Source organism: Aquarana catesbeiana, linkage group LG04 (assembly GCF_042186555.1).
Source record: "Aquarana catesbeiana isolate 2022-GZ linkage group LG04, ASM4218655v1, whole genome shotgun sequence".
NCBI lineage: Eukaryota > Metazoa > Chordata > Amphibia > Anura > Ranidae > Aquarana > Aquarana catesbeiana.
This window is the reverse complement of record NC_133327.1, coordinates 179,278,087-179,303,825: the sequence shown is the minus strand read 5'-3', so window position 1 is coordinate 179,303,825 and position 25,739 is coordinate 179,278,087.

The following is a 25,739-nucleotide window of genomic DNA, read 5'->3' as shown; positions in this document are numbered from 1 at the left end:
GAGATATATTATGAATTCCGGCGTTCCTCCAAAATTGGAATCCTTCTAATTTGTAAACTTCTGCTAAGTTCGGATTATTCCACAGAGGTGTTTCTGCTAGAAAGCCCAGAATTTTTAACTTAGATTTGACCGTGGACCATAGTTTTTTCAGAAGAATGATAGTGGGCGCCGTTTGTGGCAAATGTGACAATCCTGCCGCCAAATTCGCCAGCACTAATGTATTTAGTGTTCCAGTTCGCAGCATGCTTTCGACTGAGTCAGAATCACTCAGCAACCCAAGACCGCTTAATTGTTGTAGTTGGGAGGCATAGAAATATAGTTTAGGGTTAGGGACTGCAGCTCCTCCCCGATCTTTACCATACTGCAAAGTGGAAAGACCTATTCTAGCAACTTTTTTCCTCCATATTAGGGATCTAAACAATGTCTCAATACGATTAAACCACCTTCGGGGTATCCATTGCGGAGAATTGTGCATAATGTACAAAAGTTGGGGTCCCCAGACCATTTTAATTAAATTTATTCTACCAATTACTGATAATGGGAGTTTACACCAAGTATTGCATGCTATTTGAAGTCTTTTAACCCTTTCATGCCTAAGGGTAAAACAAACCTTAATGCCTGAAGGCAGTTTTGCAATTTTGACATGTGTTAGTTAAACTGTACATATCTTTGCAACTGCTTAGTGTATCCAGGTGAATTGTACCTTGTTTTTTTCAGGGCACATTAGGCTTTCTTTTGGTGGTAAATGTTATTGCATAACTCGTGAATTTAGTTTTGTTATTAAAGGAAAACTAGCCAAAAAGGTAAAAAAAATAACAGTTTTTACATTTTGGCTGTATATGTTTTGTCGCTACCATGACCCACCACTAAAAAACAACCCAAAATAACTTCTTCTATTACTGCTATGAATAAATATGCCACATATGTGTGTGTTATATGTTGTTTGTACCCATAATTGGGCTCAGAAACCATAGTGCACATTTTGCCTTTAGGAGTGCAATTAATCCAAGTTAACATTTCAGGTACTATGAATTCATTACAGACACATTGTGGTATCCAAATAATGGAATTACCCCCCAAATCACTCCATTTTGCAATCAAGACCCCCTAAGGTATCTATCTAGGGGTAAATCTTGGGTTTTTAGCCTCTCAATTTTTGTGGGAATAATTTTGAATTTGGTAGGCAAAAACATAAATTGCATTTTTTTCACAAATGTTTCAATTTAGCTATATATTTTGTGCCATTACTTTGACCCACCACCAAAAATCAACCCAAAATAAATTCTCCTACTTCTAACGCACATGGGGATACTAAATACGTGTGCAATATATGTTGTTTTTACCCATAGCAAGATCCAAAAATATGTTGCATTCAGAGAGGGCAATTCATCCAAGTCTAATTATCAATGTATACATTACAGACACTCTGCAGTGTGATGTTACTTTTTAAAAGGATAAGTTCACCTTTTGTAACATGTTACATGTTACACCCTCAATATGGGTGTAACATGTAACATGTTACATCTGCCCCCATACCCTCCCGATCCCCCGTTTTTGTGACAGTGAGCAGGGGGAGAAAATCCCCTGCTCACTGTCACAATCTAATGTGATCGAATGTGAAAACTACAAGCCGACAACCTTTGCGGCTGTCGGCTTGTAGTTCTCAATGAACTACCAGGGCGATGTTGAGATCTCTAGGTAGTTCATTGATGCTTCCTGTCATTGTGTAACTGTCTGCCCATATCGGAGGTTCGGGCAGTCAGCTATACAGGCAGTCCGCAGGAACATGTAATTACTCCCACGATCTGCTGACCATGGGTGCAATGCTTTACAGGCTCCTAACAAAGACAAAAAAATGCATTTTCTTTTTACCTGCAAAAAATGTACATTTTTTTGTGAAGGTGAATTTCTCCTTTGAAGTCTAACCCAAAACCCTGCGCAAAATGCTGCCTAAATGACTGACATTATTTTATGAAAGGGAAGAAATACGGCAAACGTTAACCTCCTCCCTCACGATATTTCTGGTTTCTAATAATGTGGGATGGTGTGGTAAATTTCAAAACAAGAGTGGATGCACAAGCCTGGATTGGAAGGGCACGTGGGACAGTGGTAACGAGTATCGCATCTTTTGCCCTTTTTGCCACACACGCGACACTTCTTCCTGGGGAATTTGTTGCTTGCTGTGATTGGGATAGGACACAAAAAGTGTCTTTCTGTTTCTTTCTCCTTACATCCTCTGATTCTGCAGGTTGTCTGGGGTCTGCTTGAAACATCAGGTGTTCTATAATTTTTTCCTGGTACTGCAGGAAGGTGTCAGTACCACCAGATTTTTTATAAAGGACAAATGAATTGTGGATAGCCACCTGGATAAGGTATATTGCAACTTTTTTGTACCAGGTTTTAGATTTCCTCAGCACCAGGTAGGGCTGCAAGATCTGGTCAGAGAGGTCAACTCCACCCATGTATTTGTTGTATGCAATAACGCACAGTGGCTTTTCTTTCTGTGTAGCTGACCCCCGTTCTGTTACAGTCACTGTGCCCTCTGGGTGGATTGTTGTCAGCATATAGACGTCTTTTCTGTCTGAGAATTTGACAGCCATCATTTCCTCCTGTTGGTAGCTGAGTGATGTGCCTCTCTGCAAATGTTGTCTCACCAGCTGCTGTGGAAAATCTTTGCGGTTTTTCCGGATGGTCCCACATGCTCCTGTGCCAGCAGCATGCAGAGATCTAAAAAGTGGCACACTGCTGTAGTAGTTATCGACGTAAAGATGGTAGCCTTGGTGGAGCAGAGGTTGGATCAGGTGCCAGACAAGTTTCCCACTGACTCCAAGATCATCTGGGCAGCCCTGGGGGTTGAGTAGTCTGTCCCGTCCTTCATAGATCAGAAATCCAAATGTATATCCTGTTGTGCTTTCGCACAGTTTGTAAAATTTTATGCCACACTGGGCACGTTTGGATGGTATGAACTGCTTAAAATGCAGCCGGCCTTTAAAATTCATCAGGGATTCATCAATAGAAATATTTTTGTCCGGGGTATAAACCGCTGAAAATTTATTAGACAGAAAAGAAATTAGGGGCCGCAGTTTGAACAGGCGGTCATATCTAGCGTCACTGCTTGGGGGACACTGCAAATTATCGTTAAAATGCAAAAAGCGCAGTAATGCTTCAAAGCGGTCTCTTGAAATAACTCCAGGAAAAGCTGGCGTGGCATGGATGGGACTAGAGGTCCAATACTGCCCAATTGTAGGCTTTCGGACTAGGCCCATGTTGAGTAACACACCCAGTACAATTCTGAATTCTGTAAGGTGTGTTGGCACCCATCTCCTCCTGTGAGAAGATGTCGGGTGTTGTGCTATAAACTGGGTGGCATTAAGGTTAGTTTGATCAACCATGTGCTGTAGGAGCTCGTCATCCACAAATATCTTGAAGAAATCCACAGGGCCAAAATTTTCAACATTGATATTTATGCCTGGTGAGGCTGTAAATGTTGGTATTTGAGGGGTAAAAGAGCTTGCTGGTATCCACTGAGAGGTGTACTGCTGTGCAACTGATGGGGTGCTACCCTGTACGTCCTCTTGCTGCCTGCTAGTAACAGGCCTTTCATAGTCAGAAGAGCTGCCTGAAGTGACACTTTCACTGTCACAAATGAAATTCTCATCTTCTGAGCCCAACTCAGCTTCACTGTTTGAGCACAGGAGGGCATATGCCTCCTCAACAGTATACCGCCTACTTGCCATTTTTTTTAAGGCACTCTACAACTATGCAAAAGTAAACCTTTTTGTTATATATTGTAAAATACCGAAATCTAAAACTTTTTTCCTAAAACACTGACCCTATCAACGACACTGACAGGAGCACTGATACTGGTCGAGGCACTAACTCACACTTGCGCATACACAAATGCGGGCATTATGGGCACAAACTACACCCCACACACTAAAACAGCAATAAATGTAAAACTTATATATATATAATTTTTTTTATTTTTTAAATAAAACACCGGTGACAGAAGCGCTAACGCTGAGATGAACTTTGACAGAAGCGCTAACGCTGAGATGAACTGTGACAGAAGCGCTAACGCTGAGATGAACTGTGACAGAAGCGCTAACGCTGAGATGAACTGTGACAGAAGCGCTAACGCTGAGATGAACTGTGACAGAAGCGCTAACGCTGAGATGAACTGTGACAGAAGCGCTAACGCTGAGATGAACTGTGACAAGCGCTAACGCTGAGATGAACTGTGACAAGCGCTAACGCTGAGATGAAGCGTGACAAGCGCTAACGCTGAGATGAACCGTGACAGACACTAACGCTGAGATGAACTGTGACAAGCGCTAACGCTGAGATGAAGCGTGACAAGCGCTAACGCTGAGATGAACCGTGACAGACACTAACGCTGAGATGAACCGTGACAGACACTAAAGCTGAGATGAACTGTGACAGACGCTAACGCTGAGATGAACTGTGACAGACGCTAACGCTGAGATGAACTGTGACAGACGCTAACGCTGATATGAACTGTGACAGACGCTAACGCTGAGATGAACTGTGACAGACGCTAACGCTGAGATGAACTGTGACAGACGCTAACGCTGAGATGAACTGTGACAAGCGCTAACGCTGAGATGAACTGTGACAGACGCTAACGCTGATATGAACTGTGACAGACGCTAACGCTGATATGAACTGTGACAGACGCTAACGCTGAGATGAACTGTGACAGACGCTAACGCTGAGATGAACTGTGACAAGCGCTAACGCTGAGATGAACTGTGACAAGCGCTAACGCTGAGATGAACTGTGACAAGCGCTAACGCTGAGATGAACTGTGACAGACGCTAACGCTGATATGAACTGTGACAGATGCTAACGCTGATATGAACTGTGACAGACGCTAACGCTGATATGAACTGTGACAGACGCTAACGCTGAGATGAACTGTGACAGACGCTAACGCTGAGATGAACTGTGACAAGCGCTAACGCTGAGATGAACTGTGACAGACGCTAACGCTGAGATGAACTGTGACAGACGCTAACGCTGAGATGAACTGTGACAGACGCTAACGCTGAGATGAACTGTGACAAATGCGCTAACGCTGAGATGAACGGCTAACACTCAGACTACTGACACTACTGACAATACAAAATATTCTAAAACTGAAACTGTCACTGTTACTGAACTGAAGCTGTCACTGCACCTAACCTAACTAATGCTAACAGGGGTGATCAGAGCCTAATCTGAGACCTATTGTGGGTTGATAAGGTATTTTACTTTTTTTTTTTTTACTCAGAGAAAGATCTCAGTGGAGGTAACACTGTATCAGTTTCCTCACAGACGATCTGAGGAGAAAGAGATACTCGGAAGCTGTTTGACAGGCTTCCCATTCATGTGCTCGCTGTGATTGGCTGTCACAGTGATCATGTGACTGGGGGTGGGTTCTCCCACCTGTCAATCATTAGTCCGAGACCCGAGGCTGAAACTGACATTCCCCTCTCCTCACTACGTGCACGCGATCCGGCGCGATCCCGTCCAGAATACATATACACATATATGCGGCCCCACGGAAAAAAGCCCAGGTATTTGGGGCCGCATATATGTGTACGCTCGGCGGGAAGGGGTTAAAAAGGGGTAGTAAGTTATCTTCTAAATACTTTTTTGGGTCAACCGATACTTGCACTCCTAAATATTTAAATGAGGAGACTACTTTGAGAGGTTCGGCGTTGGCCGGTAAAGTGATCGTTGGCTCGTCCACCGGAAGAATGACGGATTTACTCCAACTAATGGAGAATCCTGATAAGGAACCAAAGTGCTGTATTATCTGCATCACATTCGTGAGAGAAGCCTCCACGTCCCCCAGGTAGAGTAAAGTATCGTCCGCGTAAAGGGAGATCTTATCGGACACTGGTCCTCTGAAGAATCCCACAATAGACTGTGAGGATCTTACCACAGCCGCCAGTGGCTCAAGGGCTAACGCGAACAACAGGGGCGAAAGTGGGCACCCCTGTCTCGTACCCCTGAAAAGGGGGAATGAATCTGAAAGATCACCATTTACACGCATTCTAGCCATGGGGGCTGAATACAGCAGTTTAACCCATTGAATGAAGTTATCTCCTAAGCCAATGCGCTTCAAAATTTCCCATAAGTAAGGCCATTCAACACTATCGAAGGCCTTGGCGGCATCTAATGATAGTATTGCTCTTCTGCCTGGGTTATCAACAGGAATCTGAAGGTTAAGAAAAAGTCGTCTGATGTTAAGGGCTGTAGATCTCGATGGGATAAACCCGGATTGGTCTCTATGGACCACCTTATGGATGACTTTAGCTAATCTTGTGGCCAGCACCCTTGCTAGAAGTTTTACATCTGTTGTTAATAACGATATGGGTCTATAAGAGTCTGGGAAATGGGCCTCTTTACCAGGTTTAAGGAGAAGGACAATAATTGCTTCATTCATAGATTGGGGTAAACTTCCTATTTTTTTGGCATCTTCAAATACTTCCTTCAAATGTAATAATAATGTTTCAGAGAAGCGCTTGTATACCTCCGCCGGCAAGCCACCCGAACCCGGAGACTTGCCAGGAGAGGAAAGCGCCAACGCCTCCAACAATTCCTCAGCCTTAAGGGGAGCGTTCAACTGTTCTACATCCTGAGTCGGAAGCTGTGGTAATTGGCATTGATCTAGAAAAGAATTAATTTCTGTCAGGGTGGGCTAGACCTTAGAGGAGTACACATCAGCATAGAAATCCCTGAACGTGGACAATATATCTGCATGGGAGGAAACCAAAGTACCTGAGGAGTTAGTGATAGCTTCTATATGAGATGAACCTTTTTGTGAACGTATCATCATAGCAAGCATATGGCCTGTGGTTTCTCCCTCCTCAAAATATTTCTGTTGAAGAAAAAAACTTTTTTTTTCCGCTGTAGTTAACACCAGATGCTTGGCCATGTGTTGAGCCTCAAGAAAAGTTTTCTCGGTACTTTCCGAAGGGGAGTCGATAAAAGCTGACTCAGCCCTCTTAACCTCATTCAAAACAGTCTGCTCCCAGATCTTGGTCTCGGTCTTAATGGCATTAATAGATTTAATAAATTGACCTGTTAAGAATGCTTTTAATGTGTCCCAAAAAACGCCAGGGCTAGATGTAGGTTTGTTAAACCGAATAAAAGATTCTAAATTGTCATAAATAGGGTCAGGAGTAGGAAATAAAGACAACCAGAACGGGTTGAGTTTCCAGCAACTCTTCTTGGAGATACCAGATGTAAGGATCTCTATGCATAAGGGAGAGTGATCAGAAACAGTTCTTGCTTCATATTTTGTGGCAGAAAAACATGAGTAACATTTTACTTGTGTGTGGCTCATCCTCCAAACATCCCTCAAACCCAACTCCACAACAAGGCGAGCGAAGGAAGTCTGTCCTCCACTCATCCCACCTGAAGGGGTTTTTGTGGACATCTTATCTAGATCAGCATCCAAATAATTATTAAAATCTCCAACAACAAGTGTTGGAATCCCTGGGTGTTGTGACAGAAAGGAGGTTAATGTCTTGACGACCTCTACCGAAAAAGGGGGCGGTATATATATATTTCCAATAATGCATTGTAATCCATCTAATGGGCATACTAGAAAAACATATCGACCATAAGGGTCAACAAGTGATAGTGTATGGGTAAAGCTGACAATTTTACCTATCAGGATGCTGACACCTCTAGCATAGGAAGAGAAGACAGAGTGGAACTGGACACTAAATAATTTGGTAGAGAATGGGGATTCTTGACTAGATGGGATATTCGTCTCCTGAAGACACACTACTGAGGATCCCATACGTTGAAGCATATGAAGTACCGCTAGACGTTTCACTCTGTCTCCCAGACCTCTAACATTCCAGCTAGTAAGTACTATCTGTTTAGCCATAAAACATTAAAGCATAAGTAAATGAGGCAAAGTTGTAAAAGGCATAGTGAGTGTACTTTAGATAACCACAATTATATTGTCTAGCAAGACGGTAAACATTAGGCAGTCTTTGGTATAAAAAATTAGATCTGTAAGAGAGCAGGTTAGGCAGTACCAGGACCAGTGAATCAACGAAAAACAGAGAACAATAAAAAACAAAAAGAAAAAAGAAACTGTAATGTCCACGAAGGACCCGCAACTGGGGGGCTAAATTCAGTAGCCGGCTTTGAAGAGCCAATAGGCAACAGGCCTTGTTTTGCGTGCATGAACGTAAATACAACTGACAATCTTTGCGAGCGATAACCTCCACCTTGAAAGGGAAATTGCAATCTTGTGACCAGACCTATTATATGCAAATAATAGTTGCACCATTATTACAAAAGTAAAAAAGAAAGGGGAAAAACCGTTGATATTCAGGTATTTCTGCGCCGTCTGCCCAAAACTTCTCGCAAGGATCTTTCCTCTCTATCCAACCACTGCATTACCATTGCAGGTTTCTCGAAGAAATGTATCTCATCTCTGGCCACAACACGTAGACGGGCCGGATAGAGCATGGAGTATTGTAATTCCAGAGAGCGGAGTCTCTTTTTAATATCGTTAAACTGGGCCCGCTGCTTTTGTACTTCAGCCGAAAAATCTGGGAACAGTGATATTTTTGAATTATCAATCACCAGGGCGTCACCCAAGGTACGTGCTTTTGACAAAATGATGTCTCTGTCTCTATAATGGAGCATTTTAAAGAGAAAAGCTCTAGGGGGATTGCCCGGAGGCAAGGGTCTAGACGGGACCCGGTGTGCCCGCTCCACTGCAAACATAGGGGAGAATGAGTCTTTCCCAAACTTTTCCAATAGCCATTTTTCAATAAAATCGACCGGATTCCTTCCCTCCATTTTTTCAGGGATGCCAACAGCTCTGACGTTGTTGCTGCGAAGCCTATTTTCTAAATCATCGAGTTTTGCAGCATGTTTAGCCACCATTAACTGCTGAGCATGTGTGTCTCTTTGCATGGGGGCCCATTCATCCTCTATGGTGCTAATACGCCCCTCAATGGCAGAAGTCCGATCCCTTAATTTCTGCATATCCTGACGCATGAAAGACATCTCAGCTTTCATCCCTTTAACTTCCGATGCAAGTGCAGTGATAGAGAGATTACAGGATGTAACTGTGGAAAAGATATCCCTCAGTGTGGGTTCCTGTTCGGGCGAGCCCGAGGATTGGGCCCTATGTGGTCTTTGGGGCATAGGTAAAGTACTCACTGTATCCCAGGGCAGCAAAGCAGCGTGCGGGTCTTCCAGGGGAACAGTGTCATCTGCCTCCAACTGCGAGCCGCTGCGACTCTCCGCTCCATTGCCATTCGACTCTGGTAAGTCCCACACATCAGTCTGGGGGAAAAGCCTCTGCACGGCCTCCCTGTGTTTCGCTGCGGCCGACTTTAATGCAGCGCCGCCATCTTGGGCCTCGTGGTCCGGAGCAGAGCGGGCCGCGGAGCCGCGTCTAGGCGAGTGTAGCAGGTGTTCTGGGGGGGAATCTGGTGCCAAGTTCGGGCGGTCAGCGATGATTTGCAAGATTTTAAAGCGGATTTTCGGCGGAGCTCACAAGACGTGCGACTGACTACATCCGCTGCCAAGCCACGCCCCCAGCTTTTTTTTTTTTAAGTAGTTGTAAACCCTTACAGACCACTTTTTACTACAGGTAAGCCTATAATAAGCCAGAGCTCGCGATACCCGGAAGTAACTCCAGGAGCGATGTCGCCGGCCGGAGCGGTGTACGGGGACCGCTACAGGGGCTTCGATCTAAGGTGAGTATTTGTAGTATGGGTTCTATGTGTAGTATGGTGAAGAGAGAATTCTTTTCTGCTGTATCAAGGTATTTCTCTAGCAGCATGACCACCCTAAGCTAGTGAAAGGGAGAGGCAAGGGGAGGGAGCCAGGTGCTAAATGGATGTCTTATGTGATCTGACACTGCCTGTGAAATGAGAAAATAATTCTACTGAGATGACAACTAGTAGCAACATTTCGGCATGCTCTGATCCTGTAATAAATAATGGACATTTGATGAAAGCTAAGTAAAGTATTTAATGTTTCCCACCTGTTCCTGTGTTTGATCCACAAATTGTTCCTGTCACTGTATAAAAACCCATGAGGGCAAGAGTTCAAGTTAAACTGATGAGAGGGGAGATGTGTGAAAAGAATGGACCTGACCCACAGTTGGTGGGGACAAATATCATATTTTTTTAACAATCTTTATTTATCAAAACGTTTTTAACAACACTTTATAATACAGATACACATCCATAACATGAAGCAATTCTATAATTCTTTATCAAGACCATTATTCAATTTTCCATTTCCTTTGAACTACAAAATAAATTCAGGGATGTACATTCCATAGCTTAAACCCACCCCCACCCTCTCTTACTACTCAATCATACCCATTCATACCAACAAACCATACGACAAAAAAAAATTAAAAAAAAAAAATTGGGGACCTCCCCTCCTTCTATGATAAATGAGAAATTCTACGCCTTCCTCAGAAGCTTTGAAGAGGCTCTGAATTCTTCCCATTTAGCCCATATATTTAATAATTGTTCCTTAAACCCCTCTTCTATCACCATTCTTTCCTCCAGGGCACGCATCTCCGCCATTTCACATTCCCACTCCACTACTGAAGGCACACATGTGCTCTTCCATTTTCTTGCTATGATGGTTCGAGCCGCTGTCAAAAAATATTTCAAAATTCCATTCATTTTTTTCACAGATCCTGGGATCATAGATAATACTGCCACCTGTATTCCAGGGTATAAATCAGTCCCGGTCATATCTCTATATATCTCAAATATTCTCTGCCAGAATGGTTGAATTTCTGAGCAATAGTACCAAATATGTGTTAAGACTGTCATTTAAAATAATTTTAAATCACTGGCAGTGTTATCAACAAAAAGTGTGCTGAGAAATATATTACCTTGCAGTCATTTGGTTCTTTTATTAATCAGCTGAAACCAAGGACGTACAGTGATTGACCTATAAACTGTACAACTCAATTGAAAAACAAACTGAAATCTTTTAGGTAGGGGAAGTAAAAATAAAAAATTAAATAATGTGGTTGCAGAAGTGTGCACACCCTCTTATAACTGAGGTTGTAACTGTGTTCAGAATTAAGCAATCACATTCAAACTGATGTTAAATAGGAGTCAGTACACACCTGCCATCATTTAGAGTGCCTCTGATTAACCCTAAATAAAGTTCAGCTGTTCTCGTGAGTTTTTCCTGACTTTTTCTTTGTTGCATCTTACAGCAAAAGCCATGGTCCGCAGAGAGCTTCCAAAGCATCAGAGGGATCTCATTGTTAAAAGGCATCAGTCAGGAGAAGGGTACAAAAGAATTTCCAAGGCATTAGATATACCATGGAACACAGTGAAGACAGTCATCATCAAGTGGAGAAAATATGGTACAACAGTGACATTACAAAGAACTGGACTTCCCTCCAAAGTTGATGAAAAGACGAGAAGAAAACTGATCAGGGAGGCCGCCAAGAGGCCTACAGCAACATTAAAGGAGCTGCAGGAATATCTGGCAAGTATTGGCTGTGTGGTATATGTGACAACAATCTCCCGTATTCTTCATATGTCTGGGCTATGGGGTAGAGTGGCAAGAGTGGCAAGCCTTTTCTTACGAAGAAAAACACCCAAGCTTGGCTAAATTTTGCAAAAACACATCTGAAGTCTCCCAAAAGCATGTATGAAAATATTTTCTGGTCTGATGAAACCAAGGTTGAACTTTTTTGGCTATAATTCCAAAAGATAGGTTTGGCACAAAAACACTGCACATCACCAAAAGAACACCATACCCACCGTGAAGTATGGTGGTGGCAGCATCATGCTTTTGGGTTGTTTTTCTTCAGCTGGAACAGGGGCCTTAGTCAAGGTAGAGGGAATTATGAACAGTTCCAAATACCAGTGAATATTGGCACAAAGCCTTCAGGCTTCTGCTAGAAAGCTGAACATGAATGGGAACTTCACCTTTCAGCATTAGAAAGACCCAAAGCATACATCCAAATCAACAAAGGCATGGCTTCACCAGAAGAAAATTAAATTTTTGGAATGGCCCAGCCAAAGCCCAGACCTAAAACCGATTTTAAAATCTGTGGAGTGATCTGGAGAGGGCTGTGCACAGGAGATGCCCTCAAAATCTGACAGATTTGAAATGTTTTTGCAAAGAAAAGTGGGCAAATATTGCCAAGACACGATGTGCCATGCTGATAGACTCATACTCAAAAAGACTGAGTGCTGTAAAAAATCTATAGGTGAAAATATTAGTGTAAGGGTGTGCACACTTATGCAACCATATTATTTTATTTTTACATCCCTCCACCTAAAAGATTTCAGTTTGTTGTTCAACTGAGTTGTACAGATATAGGTCACATTAAAGGTGGAAAACATTCTGAAATTATTTATCTTTGTCTCATTTTTTTACATCACAGAAACCTGACATTTTAACAGGGGTGTGTAGACTTGTTATATCCACTGTATGTGTGGTGACACTAGAGATTGGTCATTATAGCACAGAGGCCGTACCAGCGAATATCTATTGTGTCAAGAGATCCCACTAAGTAGTTCCTGAGACATTTTTTATTGCATTTACTTAGAGAGTGTTTTGTCATGTACTGCAGCTAAATATTTGAGGTTTCATTGTCCTGTCAACCAAATTTTTACTATCTTTACAAGGTTCATAAACATGGTATGTCTCCAAGATACCAGTATTTTTTCAAGTATTGGATCCTTGGTTTAGGGACTGGGCAATTGGATTGATTCCCATGTTCAACTCTTGGCCTGTTGCCTTCACTAAATTCATGTTGTTGTCAAGTTGTTAGCATGCTGTTTATGTAGGCATAGGTGCAACAAACATTCTCACAATATACTGCAATTAGTAGCTCTGCCACTAGGTGGTAGTGTTATTCCTATTGGCTGTCTCTATGTTCTTGTTATTTTTCAATAAAACAAGAAGGGCAGCATCTTTTCAACACAAATGACTCTATTCAGGAATCTGATTATGTACAAAATAGTAATCAATAATCTGGGATTTCCACCTTTTAAATGCAGTATCAATTCTATGGCCCTGTAGCCTTTTACTTAAAGTAGTTGTAAACTCTAATTCAATACTTTTCCCCTTGTAAAGCAGCCTAGAGTAACTTACATGTGCATGTCTTTCATATTGCTCCAATTTGCTCCCTTTAGAAGAAATCTCAGATGTTTACTTCAACGATGTCACTGGCGCATGCGCATTTTTGCCTTCATTTATGGCACGCTTCGTGGGCTGTCAGTCTATTCTTCTTGTGCCGTGCCTGCATCCTCAGCAGGTAATCTCGCAAGATTACAGACCCATTGAGATTTTCCTGATACACCCTATGTGATTTGTACGTCACAAGGGGTGTAACAACGGCGCTCAGTGTCAATGGAGCGAGCATGCCCACTGCACATGCGTGAGACACAGAGGAAGAGCGGAAGTATGCTGAGGGCAGGAAGCAGACAGGAGCTAAAATGGCGCAGCCTACAGCTGGGATACATAGAAACGAAACTACACTGGAAAAGAAGTAATAGACATGGTAGGTGGATAAATCGGATTGCAATGTGTTTTAAAAAGTATAAATTGGTTGCCTTATAGTTGCAAATGATTTGTGCACTGGAGTTTACTTCCTCTTTAAAGAGTAACTACACTTTTGTTCAGAAAGAAAAACAATCAATGTACATTGCAAGGATTTTTACAAACTTTGTAGCAGAGCCCTACCTGCTTCTGCCCTTAAGCTGTAAGTTCCACTATGTCCTTGGAACACTGATTCCTGAATGAGAGTGTCTGTGTTCAATATAATCAGCTAATACACTTTCAGTGTTCTAATGAGGAAAGTTGCAGTGTCAGCATCCTTTTAGAAGTAATGAACTCTAAGGGAGTATCTCATCAAAAATAAAATTCCAATTGTAGAGGATACCTAAAATGTGGTCTGTAGATTAGTGCAGACTTCTGGGAAAACCAGTGAGCCAATCACAGAAGCAGGAAATGACATTTCTAGGGAAGTTCGGTACACCAACTATGTACAGAAGGCCTCCAAGTTGCTATATTGCATTGAATTTTACAAAAGGGAAAAGGAAAGGTCGTTTTAATAACAGTAAATTACATTATGGCTTGTGTAGCAGATGTATATGCTATATATCCTTTTTTATTTGCAAGATTTTTATCATCCACAGAAGTTAAGACTTACGTTAAGAAAACAACTTCAGGCACAAACACTTTCTTGTATTCACAAACACTAAAAACATAGTAGCTGCTGATGGACACAACCAACCTGTGACTCCCAGTCTCTATACTATGTGTCTGGGCAATGTGCATACGGGTAATAAAGCTGAGCTTACTTGGCTTAATGCAGTAGTAAAGCCCGCTTGGTCATTTTCACCTACAGGTAATCCTATAATAAGGCTTACTTGTAGGTAAAATAAATATCTCCTGAACGTGCACCATTTAGGTGATATTCACCCTACATGCAGCCAGTGACATCACTGGAGCATGGACTCTGAAGGTCCAGCATACCTTGCCGGAACTTCAAAGCTTTGTGCTGGAAGCGAGGGCTCCCGCGTGCATGGGCAGGAGTGACATCATCACGGCTCCAGACAATCACATAGCCGGAGCTTGCAAACCTGGAAGACAGACAGGAGGAACATGTCAGCCCTCTTAGCGGTGACTTTACAGCACTGGAGGGCTTTGTTACAAGGTGAGTATTTCAGAATTTGCTAGTACGTGATGCATACTAGCACATCATGCCATTGCCTTGCAGTTTTTTTTTTTGAACATCAGCGGTTTACAACCGCTTTAACTGCAAGTAATATCACTGTTCTAAAGACTGAACAAAAGTCAAAGAATGGCTGCTTTTGTAAAACTGTGTCTAGCTTAAATACAAATTCTCCACTCTTCACTATCTTCTTGTCATTGCTCAAGTGACTGGCTTAAACCTAAATAGTCTATACAGCCCACTGCTCCACATAAACCAGTCAGAGCACCGAGTTTTTCCTAAAGTTTTAGATTGTAAGCCCTAACGAGCAGGGCCCTCTGATTCCTCCTGTAATGAATTGTATTGTAACTGTACTGTCTGCCCTTATGTTGTAAAGAGCTGTGCAAACTGTTGGCACTATATAAATCTTGTGTAATAATAATAATGTTCCTCATGGCAGCATGTTGCCATACAGGGACTTCCTGTATCCATCTATACTAACACCTTCCACCCTCTAACCATCACTGAAAAGGCCTAATGTGCATATACTATTCATAGGATACTGTAACAGTGCTTTATTGATTAAGAATATCAGCCAATAGAATCTTGCAACGATTTCTAAAAACATATGCTCATTTTAAATGGACAGTCTACCAAAAAGTGATATAATAGTTAGTTATAGGTGTTGTATGGTGGGCAGAAGTAGCCCTTGGTTTCTTATATCTAAGGCTGGGTTCACACTAGTGCGAATTAGATGAGGGTTTCCCCGCATCCAATTCGCAGGACAGGAGATTGTGACCGGCTCTCTATGGAGCCAGTTCACACATCTCCGTGGTAGTTGCGGAGCGGCTTGCACAGGAATCCTGTGTGTCTTTGGCTCAGTTTCAGGGCTGAATTCAGGCAAAAATTCAGCCCTGATTCGTCCCTGAAACGAAAAACAGGGACGCTCTGGACCCCTGCTGCGAGCCGCGTCCGGAATCAGTGTGAACCCAGCCTTAGATACTCCAACAGTTAGATCTTCTTGCCATAATTCTTGCCCCTGAATAACAGAGTTTTTGGTGCTCATCCATCTCTGCTTGTTCCATAATTGCTTTATTATCCATAATATACTGTATAATAAAGAAAAGATTTAGCAGGGCAGGTGGGAACCCCTCATCACAGGAACGGCAGATCTCATCAACAGAGTCTTTAGGAAATAGAAGAAACTGTGGATTATAGCTCCAACATCTACCAAGAACTGATATATCAGTTTTTGGGTGGACGGACCTTTTAGGTTGAACCTCAGCTATTGCGATAAGTCACACCCTGTGATGGTAATGATTTAAACATCTCAAAGGAAAATATCTATAAGCAGACCCATGTGCATGAAAGTGGGATGAATGGCAGCCTCAGCCCGGACTCCAGCCAGGCCATGCCCCCAACATGTGTTGCTCTGCCCCTTGGAACTTAATATGGGTCTGCTTCATGATGTGCAGCTTTTGGATCTTTTCCTTTGACATTCCTGCAGATTGTAGCTAGGATGGTCCCTGCCTGCACTCACAGCGGTCTAGTTGGACTTTACCTCTCTACCTGAGTGATACCTATATGTTGTATTTTTGGGTCACAATGATTTAACCCCTTCAGATCCACACTATAGCCGAATGACGACTACAGCGCAGACCTACTTTGCCGGGAGGTCGTCAATAGAAATCCTGCCCTTTGCATGCTCCCCGCACGCCCTCTGATCAACGAGTCAATGAGACTCGGGTGATCACAGATCGGAGTAAGGGGTTGATCCTGGCCCCTTACCACATGATCACCTGTCAGCCAATGACAGCTGATCACATGATGTAAAAAGAAGATCGGTAATCGTTTTTTTTTCTCCTCACGCTGACAGCGTGAGGAGAAAAAAAAAGTCCATCACCGGCTTCTGTGCAAGGGACATCGGTCCCGAAGAGGAAGAGGCGAAGCCGCCTCATCTGTGCCAACCAGAACCGCCTGCCAGTGCCCACAGTGCCATGAATCAGTGCCCACCAGTGCATAACAGTGCCAGCAATCAGTGCCCACGAGTGCCACCTATCAATGCCCACCAGTGGTGCCAATCAGTGCCACCTAGCAGTGCTGCCTATCAGTATCACCTACCAGTGCCAATCAGTGCCCATCACTGCCACCCATCAGTGCCCATCACTGCCACCTATCAGTGCCCATCAGTACCAGCTATCAGTGCTACCTATTAGTGCCCTTCTTTGCGACCTATCAATGCCCGTCAGTGCCGCCCATCAGAGCCAGCCATCAGTGCCACCTATCAGTGCCCACCAATGCCACCTATCAGTGCCCACCAGTGCCACCTCATTAGTGCCCACCAGTGCCGCCTCATCAGTGCCCACCAGTGTTGCCTATTAGTGCCCATCAGTGCCGCCTTATCAGTGCCCATCAGTGCAGCCTCATCAGCGTACATCGATGAAGGAGAAAAATTACCTGTTTGCAAAAGTTATGAACAAAATATAAAACGGTTTTTCATTTAAAAAAAAAAAATTTGGTCTTTTATCATTTTTAATAGCACCAAAAGAAAGCTCTATTTGTGGGGAAAAAAATTATAAAAATGTCATTTGAGTACAGTGTTGTATGACCGCGCAATTGCCGTTCAAAGAATGACAGAGCTAAAAGCTGAAAATTGGTCTGGGCAGGAGGGGGGTTTAGGTGCCCAGTAAGCAAGGGTTAAACATGTTTTATGACCCCCAGAAATACCAAACACAGCACTGCTGAGAATATCTGAAATTGTTTAGCCTGCTGGAAAAATTAATAATTTGCTTTATTTTGTAATTTATGTAAAGTCCATCATAAAGGCGATTAGGACCTGTGGAAAAACTGGCCCATTTTTGAGAACTATTGCAGTATTCATGACTGGGGAAATAATTGTAACAGACTGGAAGGAGTAACAGATGTGACACGCTTGTCACTCTTGCCATATGTTCCCAATCCCTGTTATTACTAGCAAGATATGATTCTGAAGATGTGTTACTGGAAGCATAAACTGCACACAAGAGCACATAACGCAGGCCTGCTGCCCCTCTTCTTGCCTCTGCCAAAATGATAGGGATGGCCTCAGTGTGCTCATTGCCATTGACAGAGGACAAATGAGCTGACATGGTACTTGCAGCAAATCTCTATCTTCCTAATGCATGATCTGCTGTCTAAACATCCCAGTAATACTAATAAACATTTTGGTGTTTTGCTACAAGAGGCAGATTATACCACAGGCAGCTGAAGACTCCTATGAGATTTTCCATTCTCCTTTTCCAAATGATACAGCATGCGAACAGTCGTTGTAGGTTTTTTATTAAAGCAACTCTGTCACTGAATTAAAAAAATGGAGAAAAAAAAAATGTATATATAAAAAAGACTTTTTATGTGTACCTGTCAGGCCACCCTAAAAAGAAAAGCAGTTGCCGGTCTCATTAGCATTGGACACTTCTCCAAGTGTGTCTAATGCTGTGTACACATGCTCGGACATTCCGACAACAAAATCCATGGATTTTTTCCAAAGGATGTTGGCTTAAACTTGTCTTGCATACACACGGCCGCACAAATGTTGTCGAAAATTCCGAACGTCAAGAACGCGGTGACGTACAACACCTATGATGAGCCGAGAAAATGAAGTTCAATAGCCAGTGCGGCTCTTCTGCTTGATTCCGAGCATGCATGGAATTTTGTGTGTCGGAATTGTGTACACACGCTTGGAATTTCCTACAACAGATTTTGTTGTCGGAAAATTGAGATCCAGCTCTCAAATTTTTGTTTTCGGAACAAAAGATGTCCGATGGAGCCTACACACGGTCAGAATTTCCGACAACAAGCTCCCATCGAACATTTTTTGTTGGAAATTCCGAGCGTGTGTACGCGGCATTAGTGTGTCTGATGTGTCTTCACTACAGCACTGTTTTTTTGGTTTTTTTTATTGGTTTTAGTAGTACAAAATTGTACAAAAAAACTGGAAAAAAAAAGTACAAAACAATACAAAACTTCGGCACCAGTGTGCCTTACAAAGAAAATAAAGCCTAGCACAGTCTATTCGTTTTTTCAACCGCTGGGTTGAACAAAAAAAACTGACAGCTCAGCCGCTGTACTAACAATCCGATGTTAGTACAGTGATCTTCCCCGCTGAGCTGTTTTGTTCTGACAGGCCCCCCTCCCCCGCCAGAACACTTCAATCAGCGCTCTCAGCCATTGGCCATTCGGTCCATGTGTACTAGGCTTAATAAGCAAGTGCTCCACTACACACTCCACTATGATTGAGTATACATAGTAAGATTGTTGACAGGCTTTAAAGACCACAAAGGTCACACCACAGTGACAGCTATACACATCTTCGATATGAAGAAAACATAATATGAATGAGCCTGCCACATGACACCAGGGGATGTAGTAAGCATAGTAAGCAGAAGGAAAAAGGACAGTCATACAAGGAGGACCATCCCATCACGGGTACATATAAGTAACTGGTGGGACCACATAGGAAACCATATGAAGGCAGTTAGGGTAAGCCAGCTAAATGCGAAGATTGGAGCCACACGGACACAATTTTATTGAACTTGGCAGGACATCCACTACTGCTGTAGGCAACTTTATAAAATGGTAGTACCAAGTTAATTAATGTTTTCCACCCAGCCAGAGTGGGAGGGGCCTTTCTGGCATAAAACAGTAATAGACTAATCAACATTCTAATCATTTTGCAATTGGCTAGAGGCTCCACCAGGCCCAAGAGGCAGAACCCCACATCCTTAGGAACTGTAACATATAAGATCAGTTATGTATTGCACTACCCTAGACCAGTACATTGACATCTCAGAACATGACAAGAATGCATGTATAAAATATGCCGGATTATGGGAGCATTTAACAGGAGTACTGGGCAGAGATTACATTCAGCCTTGCTGGTGTAAGATAAACATGATGCTCCAGTTTATATTATATGAGCTTATCCCTAGCTGGGATCAAATATTGGAACGGGTTGTGACAAATGCAGGTTAAACCACTGCCCTTTTCAGCAACTTGTGACAAATGGCTGATCAAACGTACATTGCGCTGTCACTGATACACAGCAATGACACTCTCAGCCCCACCATTCACAAAGATTTTCCAGCTTGAGTGACCACAATCTACAGTCAGGTCCATAAATATTGGGACATCAACACAATTCTAATCTTTTTGGCTCTATACACCACCACAATGGATTTGAAATGAAACAAACAAAATGTGCTTTAACTGCAGCATTTCAGCTTTAATTTGAGGGTATTTACATCCAAATCAGGTGAACGGTGTAGGAATTACAACAGTTTCTATATGTGCCTCCCACTTTTTAAGGGACCAAAAGTAATGGGACAGATTAACAATCACCCATCAAACTTTCACTTTTTAATACTTGGTTGCAAATCCTTTGCAGTCAATTACAGCCTGAAGGCTGGAAACCATAGACATCACCAGACACTGGGTTTCATCCCTGGTGATGTTCTGCCAGGACTCTACTGCAGCTGTCTTCAGTTCCTGCTTGTTATTGGGGCATTTGCCCTTCAGTTTTGTCTTCAGCAAGTGAAATGCATGCTCAATCGGATTCAGGTCAGGTGATTGACTTGGCCATTGCATAACATTACACTTCTTTCCCTTAAAAAACTCTTTGTTTGCTTTCGCAGTATGCTTCGGGTCATCGTCCATCTGCACTGTGAAGCACCGTCCAATGAGTTCTGAAGCATTTTGCTAAATATGAGCAGATAATATTGCCCGAAACACTTCAGAATTCATCCTGCTGCTTTTGTCAGCAGTCACATGATCAATAAATACAAGAGAACCAGTTCCATTGGCAGCCAAAAAGATTAGAATTGTGTTGATGTCCCAATATTTATGGACCTGACTGTAAGTGCCAACTGACTGAGCGCGGTTGTCACTGGGTTTATTGAACTAAGAAATTAACCCATTAAACCCTAAACTGCCACCAGATAGCTTTGAGCCTATCAACCCTTCACTATACTAGCAATAGCCATTTATAACTTTAAATAAACGTCTGTACACACACTGTCACCACAAACAGGTATATCCAGAGATTTCAAATGTAATGTAAACCTCGTGCTAGATGGCAACTAAAGGAAACTCAGACTGCTGCACCTAAATCAACCCTGAATACGGGATTAAAACTAAAATAAACCCAGATAAACATGTAGCAATATTAGCCTCATAGACATGCCTTACTCAGTGCATATTTATCAATCGTGTGAAAACAATAAAGTACTGTATATATTGCACCTGGTGTATAAAAAAAATTGTGATAGAACTCTAACTAATTCAAATATATACAAAATAATTAATCAAATGTATATAAGAAAGACCCTTCACATAAATGTGCATAAATTCATCATATATAGCTCATAAAAAAAATCAAATAACACAATTAATAGTGTTCCCAAAATGCTCAAAATCCCACATAACATTAAGTAAAGCTCATATAAATTTGATTGCAAAAAAAGTTCATAAGGCCCCTTTCACACTGGGGCGGTAGAGGGCGTCGGCGGTAAAACAGCGCTATTTTTAGCGCTGTTTTACTGTGGTATTCGGCCGCTAGCGGTTTTAACCCCCCCGCTGGCGGCCGAAAAAGGGTTAAAACCCCTCGTATAGCGCGGCTATAGCCGCGGTATTACCGCAGTATAGCCGCGCTGTCCCATTGATTTCAATGGGCAGGAGCGGTTTAGGAGCGGTGAATACACCGCTCCTTCACCGCTCCAAAGATGCGGCTGACAGGAGATTTTTTCTTCTCCTGCCAGCGCACCGCTTCAGTGTGAAAGCCCTCGGGCTTTCACACTGAACAAACAGCGGAGGCTGTTTAGGGGCGGTTTGCAGGCGCTATTTTTAGCGCAATGACGCCTGCAAACCACCTCAGTGTGAAAGGGGCCTGAGAAATACAGTATCTCACAGAAGTGAGTACACCCCTCACATTTTTGTAAATATTTTATTATATCTTTTCATGTGACAACACTGAAGAAATGACACTTTGCTACAATGTAAAGTAGTGAGTGTACAGCTTGTATAACAGTGTAAATTTGCTGTCCCCTCAAAATAACTCAACACACAGCCATTAATGTCTAAACCACTGGCAACAAAAGTGAGTACACCCCTAAGTGAAAAGGTCCAAATTGGCCCCTATTAGCCATTTATCCTCCCTGGTGTCATGTGACTCATTAGTGTTACAAGGTCTCGGGTGTGAATGGGGAGCAGGTGTGTTAAACTTGGTGTTATCGCTCTCACTCTCTCATGCTGCTCACCGGAAGTTCAACATGGCACTTCATGGTAAAGAACTCTCTGAGAATCTGAAAAAAGAACTGTTGCTCTGCATAAAGATGGGCTAGGCTATAAGAAGATTGCCAAGACCCTAAAACTGAGTTGCAGCACGGTGGCCAAGACCATACAGCAGTTTAACAGGATAGGTTCCACTCAGAACATGCCTCGCCATGGTCGACCAAAGAAATTGCTCAGCGTCATATCCAGAGGTTGTCTTTGGGAAAAAGATGTATGAAATAGACATATGAGTGCTGCCAGCACTGCTGCAGAGGTTGAAGGGGTGGGGGGGGGTCAGCCTGTCAGTGCTCAGATTGTATGCTGCACACTGCATCAAATTGGTCTTCATTGTTGTTGTCCCAGAAGGAAGCCTCTTCTAAAGATGATGCACAAAAAAGCCCCACAAACAGTTTGCTGAAGACAAGCAGACTAAGTGAAAATGTCCAAATTGGGCCCAAAGTGTGAATATTTTGTGTGGCCACCATTATTTTCCAGCACTGCCTTAACCCTCTTGAGCATGGAGTTCACCAGAGCTTCACAGGTTGCCATTGGAGTCCTCTTCCACTCCTCCATGATGATATCACGGAGCTGGTGGATGTTAGAGACCTTGTGCTCCTCCACCTTCTGTTTGAGGATGCCCCACAGATGCTCAATAGGGTTTAAGTCTGGAGACATGCTTGGCCAGTCCATCATATTTACCCTCAGCTTCTTTAGCAAGGCAATAGTTGTCTTGGAGGTGTGTTTAGGGTCATTATTATGTTGGAATACTGCCCTGCAGCCCAGTCTCTGAAGGGAGGGGATGTATGTCACAGTACATGTTGGAATTCATGGTTCCCTCAATGAATTGTAGCTCCCCACTGCCGGCAGTCTAATGCCCCAGACCATGACACTCCCACCACCATGCTTGACTGTAGGCAAGACACACTTGTCTTTGTACACCTCACCTGGTTGCCGCCACACAGGCTTGACACCATCTGAACCAAATAAGTTTATCTTGGTCTCATCAGACCACAGGACATGGTTCCAGTAATCCATGTCCTTAGTCTGCTTCTCTTCAGCAAACTGTTTGCTGGCTTTCTTGTGCATCATCTTTAGAAGAGGCTTCCTTCTGGGACGGCAGCCATGCAGCCACTGCATCCCCACACATTGTAAAAGATGGGAAACATTGTTTGGCTCTCTAACATTGCTGTAGCTGCGATCGTCATCTTTTGTGATGGAAGAGATTGGGTGCAGTTCTGCTGGGTGGAGGGGAGGGGGGGGGCAGTCCCTGGGGGGGGGCAGTCCCTGTTTCCAGGAGCAGGAGGACTCTCATTGGCCACTGCTAAAGCCAATCACAGTCCTGCTAGCCCGTTCACCATCTGGAGGTAGATGACTCACTTGGCTGCCACTAGCAATCCCAGAAAGAAGGGATTTCACTGTGACTGAGAAAACCACAATCAGGTGACAGTTTGTGGAATTACTGTTGAGCTTCTGGGAAATTATTCCTGGACCTTTGCATCACTTACTACTGAACCCCTGCACAATGTGTCCCTTTAAGCCACAGCCAGTATTTAGCGCAATGAAAATCACACCCAACTTTTGCTGCTGCACTTTTTCTCAGTTGTGTGGGCCCAACTTATGATCCTGCACACAGGCCCACTGCTTTCAGAGAATGCCCCTGACCTGAGCTCATCATTGCGCATCCATTCCAGATGCTTGTATGTGACATCACATACATCACATACTAGCATGTGGGCTGGATGCGAGAGGTGGATCAGCGTGATGAGTGCCAGGACCGGTAGATGTGTTTCATCTCTGCTTCCTTTCACCACTCCGCATATTAGGCAAATCATAGATGGGAAGAGGGTACAGCGGCGGAGCAGATGAACATGATGAGGGTACATCAGTGGGAAAAATGAGCAGGAGGGGTTCAGAGGTGAGACAGAAGAGCAGGAGGGTACAGTGGTGGGGCAGATGTGCAGGGAGGTACAGTGGTGGAAGAGATGAGAAGGGGGTTCAGCAGTGCGACAGATGATCAGGGGGGTACAGTGTTGGGCCAGATGAGCAGGGGGGGTCAGAGTTGGGCCAGATGATTGGGGGGGTACAGTGTTGGGCCAGATGAGCTGGGGGGGTTCAGTGTTGGGCCAGATGAGCAGGGGGGTTCAGTGTTGGGGCATATGAGCTGGGGGGGGTTCAGTGTTGGGCCAGATGAGCAGGGGGGTTCAGTGTTGGGGCAGATGAGAAGGGGGTTCAGTGGTGGGAAAGAAAAAGCAGGGGGGGGTAGAGCAGTGGGGCAGATGTGAAAGGAGGTTTATTGGTGGGACAGATGAGCAAGGGGTTACAGTGGTGGGGCAGGAGAGTAGAGAGAACAATGGTGGGGCAGGAGAGCAGGGGGGACAGAAGTGGGGCAGAAGAGCAGGGGGTACAGAAGTGAGACAGATGTGCAGGAGGTATATGGTGGGGCTGATGAGCAGATGGATTCAGTGTTAGGACAGATGAGAAGGTGATTCAGTAGTGAGACAGAAGAGCATGGGGATACCGCTGTGGAGCAGATGTGCAGGGAGGTACAGTGATGGGGCAGATGAGAAAAGGGGTACACTGATGGGGCAGATAAGCAGGAGGGTTACAGTGGTGGGACAGAAGAGCAAGGGGGTACAGTGATGGGGCAGATGTGCAGGAGGTACAGTGATGGGGCAGATGAGAAAAGGGGTACATTGATGGGGCAGAAAAGCAGGAGGGTTACAGTGGTGGGACAGAAGAGCAAGGGGGTACAGTGATGGGGCAGATGTGCAGGGGGTACAGTGATGGGGCAGATGTGCAGGAGGTACAGTGGTGGGAGGGATGAGAAGGGGGTTCAGCAGTGGGATAGAAAAGCAGGGGGTTACAGTGATGGGCCAGATGAGAAGGGGGTTAGAGTGGTGGGAAAAATGAGCAGTGTTGGAAGACAAAAACAGAACATTCCAAAGCTCAACTCACCAACCAAAACAACCTCCAACGGTCCAAATTAACCCGTCCAACAGTCTGTGTTAAAAACAGGGGTTTAGTTAGCACGCATTTGCAAACGCATGCATAAGCTGCAAGGCCTCTTCACGGCACCCTGTGTATGCTTGCAGTCCTAACGCTACTGAATTTATAAGCATCTCCGCAATGGAAGCACATGCATTAAATGGATAGATGATGTTTGTTACAGGTTCAGTGTTGGGCCAGAGGAGAAAGGAGGTACATTGGTGGGACAGATGAGCAGGGGGTTACAGCGGCGGGGCAGAGGAGCAGGGGGTACAGAGGTGGGGCAGATGTGCAGTTGGGTGCAGAGGAGAAAGGAGGTACAACTGTGGAACACATGAGCAGGGGGTTAGTGGTGGGGCAGAAGAGCAGGGGGAACAGAGGTGGAGCAGATGTGCAGGAGGTACAGTGGTGGGGCAGATGAGCAGATAAGTTCAGTGTTAAGACAGATGAGAAGATAGTTCAGCGGTGAGACAGAAGAGCATGGGGGTTCGGCGGTGGAGCAGATGTGCAGAGAGGTACAGTGGTGGGGCAGATGAGAAAGGGAACATTGGTGAGGCAGATGAGCAGGGGGTTACAGTGGTGGGACAGAAGAGCAGGGTGGTACAGTGGTGAGGCAGATGTACAGGGGGGTACAGAGGTGGGGCAGATGTGCAGGGTAGTACAGTGGTAGGGCAGATGTGCAGGGGGTTACAGTGGTGAGGCAGATGAGAAAGGGGGTATATTGGTGGGGCAGATGAGAAAGGGGGTA